A 3359-nucleotide genomic window follows, 5' to 3' on the forward strand; every position below is an offset into this window, starting at 1 on the left:
TTTGGTCCGTGCATGTGCATCCCTCTTTTCTTTTCTTTTGTTTTCAAACGTAGGTCCCCTTCCCCTTTCTTAAAATATTGTTGGCTTTTAAAATTCTTTCAATCTCATGTTCTGTCCCCCCTTTCCCTTTTTAACAACCTTTTGCTTTGAAAATTCAATCCCCTTCACGTGTTGTCCCCCTTTTTCCTTTAAACAATTTTCAGCCTTTTCAATTTTTAATTCCCTCCCCCATGCCATGCTTTGTCCATATATCAAAGGACATGGACCCCATGTGTGTAGGGGTCCAAGACATGTGTCCCCCATGCGCGGTGGGATTCGGATTATTATGGGTCAGGTCCGAAAATTAGGCCTAAAAACGGGTAGTTTAAACCCAAATATTATTCTTTGCACGGACCCGAGAATAAAAACACGATGTTATTCATTTAGTCCTATGTAAGCAAAATACTACCAAATAAGACTATTTAAAACAAAACTATTTCTTTCTGTTTTTTTTATAATTTTCGAAATTATACAACGATAAAAATATAAAGTACTATTTCTATATTTTTTAAGTTTAAAATGACTACAAAACATTAATAAAACTATATTTTTTATAATTTTCGAAATTATATAAAGTATAAAAATAAGGTACTTTTTTGTATTTTTTTCAAGTTTATGAGAAATACATAAGCTAAAATTTACATATATATTTTTTGTAATTTTTCTTTTGCGACGAAATAAGGTAAAATAGTCAAAATAACTATATTAGACTCAATTCAAATATTAACGTTTTGTAGCCCTCTTTTTTTTCTTTTTTTTTCTTTTTGATAAAACTAAAATTCTAAATTGAGCTACAAACTAAATTAACTCCAAAAATACTAATTAAACTCCTAACAAAAATTATCATACACAATTAAACACCAATTAAAACAAAATTGCATAATTTGACATTAAATGCTAACAATGCAAAATATTCCTATTTTTGTGACTTTCATTTTTTTTTTTTTTTGTAAAACAAACTTAATTACTAACAATTGTAGAATTAAATCCTACATGCAAAATGCGACATATTTTTGTATTTTTTATTAATTTAACAAATAAACATGCACAGACAAATACAAATAATTATCCAAAAATGTCACAAAAATTCTCAAAATTGCACACCAAGGAAAATCATTTTATTTTGAATTTTTGGGAGTAATTCTTTCAAAGGGCAAAAATCACGTGCTTACAGCTGCCCCTCTTTGCCCGAAGACACGAAGGGTTTTCGTGCAAAGATAAAGTGAGCGATTTTTGCCCATCCGAGTACTCCGTGTGAAGCATTTTTTTAAAAAAAGATTTAACCGAACCTTTGCTTCAAAGGTTTCCTACATATCCCTGGCCAAAGGGGAATCAGGTTAATGTAGTTCGGGAAGTTTTGGTAGCTGGGACTACCGGGGAACTGTGGTTCTGCTGTTACTGCTGTTGTATACTGTTACCACTGCCTTACTGATCTCCTTATTACACCGTATCCAAAAGAAAACAAGAAAATCAGAAGCTAGGCTAGCCTATGGATCACAAGATCTTATCTATTTTCAACTTGTCTTTGCTGCCTTGCTTTCTTGTCGGATTGTGTTTCTTCCGCCGCTTCTTTCTTCCGAAAACCTGGGGATGGCATTGACCTTTTGCTTTTCTGAATCCCAGTCCTCACTATCTTGTTCGGTCCGCTGGGATATGACTCCCTCCACTAAACTTTCAGAGGTTTTTCTGGGGATACAGCTTTTCTTCATCAAATTTGTTATGTTGGGCATAATTTAATGTTCACAGGCCGCTTCTTTCAAGACGCGTCTTTTCTTTCTTTTGACTCATGCGCTTGAACTTGTGTTGGGACCTCTTGTTGCAACCTTCTGCTTTCCGGTGCTGGGGATTTTTATTGTTTCCTGCTGGGGATTCCTGTTGTAGTCTTCTACCTTCCGATGGGTTACTGATTTCAAGATCTGCAGTATAAGACTCAAAAGTATTCCTCTCGCTAAACATGTGGGTGCCTGAATGCATAAATATGAAATGTATGCCCGCATTATACTGGTGGGCGACCTAGAACAGAAATAAAAAGACAGAAAATGTATTCCAGCATTATACTGGTGGGCGACCTAGAACAAAAATGTATTCCCGCATTATACTGGTGGGCGACCAAGAACAAAAATGAAAAGACAGAAATGTATTCCCGCATTATACTGGTGGGCGACCTAGAACATGAAATGAAAAGACAGAAATGTATTCCCGCATTATACTGGTGGGCGACCTAGAACAGAAAGTATTCCCGCATTTTACTGGTGGTCAACCTAGAACATGAATGTATTCCCGCATTTTACTGGTGGGCGGCCTAGAACAGAAATGAAAGGACAGAAATGTATGCCTCTGTTATATGGGCGGGCTCCCAACTTCAATACTAACTTAGGAGTAAATGCCTCTCCTATGGGTAAAACTAAACTTAGGAGGAAATATCTCTCCTATGGGTAAAATAAACTTTAGGAGGAAATGCATCTCCTATGGGTAATAAAAAAACAAACTTAGGAGGAAATGCATCTCCTATGGGTAAAAAAACAAACTTAGGAGGAAATGCATCTCCTATGAGTAAAAAAAAATTTAGGAGGAAATGCATCTCCTATGGGTAAAACTAAACTTAGGAGGAAATGCGTCTCCTATGGGTAAAACTAAACTTAGGAGGAAATGCGTCTCCTATGGGTAAAAGTAAACTTAGGAGGAAATGCGTCTCCTATGGGTAAAAGTAAACTTAGGAGGAAATGCGTCTCCTATGGGTAAACTAAACTTAGGAAGTGCATCTCCTATTAAGCAAAATACTACCAAATAAGACTATTTAAAACAAAACTATTTCTTTCTGTTTTTTATAATTTTCGAAATTATACAACGATAAAAATATAAAGTACTATTTCTATATTTTTTAAGTTTAAAATGACTACAAAACATTAATAAAACTATATTTTTTATAATTTTCGAAATTATATAAAGTATAAAAATAAGGTACTTTTTTTTGTATTTTGTTTCAAGTTTATGAGAAATACATAAGCTAAAATTTACATATATATTTTTTGTAATTTTTCTTTTGCGACGAAATAAGATAAAATATTCAAAATAACTATATTAGACTCAATTCAAATATTAACGTTTTGTAGCCCTCTTTTTTTTCTTTTTTTTTCTTTTTGATAAAACTAAAATTCTAAATTGAGCTACAAACTAAATTAACTCCAAAAATACTAATTAAACTCCTAACAAAAATTATCATACACAATTAAACACCAATTAAAACAAAATTGCATAATTTGACATTAAATGCTAACAATGCAAAATATTCCTATTTTTGTGACTTTCATTTTTTTTTG

This window comes from Nicotiana sylvestris, chromosome 6 (assembly GCF_000393655.2).
Source record: "Nicotiana sylvestris chromosome 6, ASM39365v2, whole genome shotgun sequence".
In the NCBI taxonomy this organism is placed as follows: domain Eukaryota; kingdom Viridiplantae; phylum Streptophyta; class Magnoliopsida; order Solanales; family Solanaceae; genus Nicotiana; species Nicotiana sylvestris.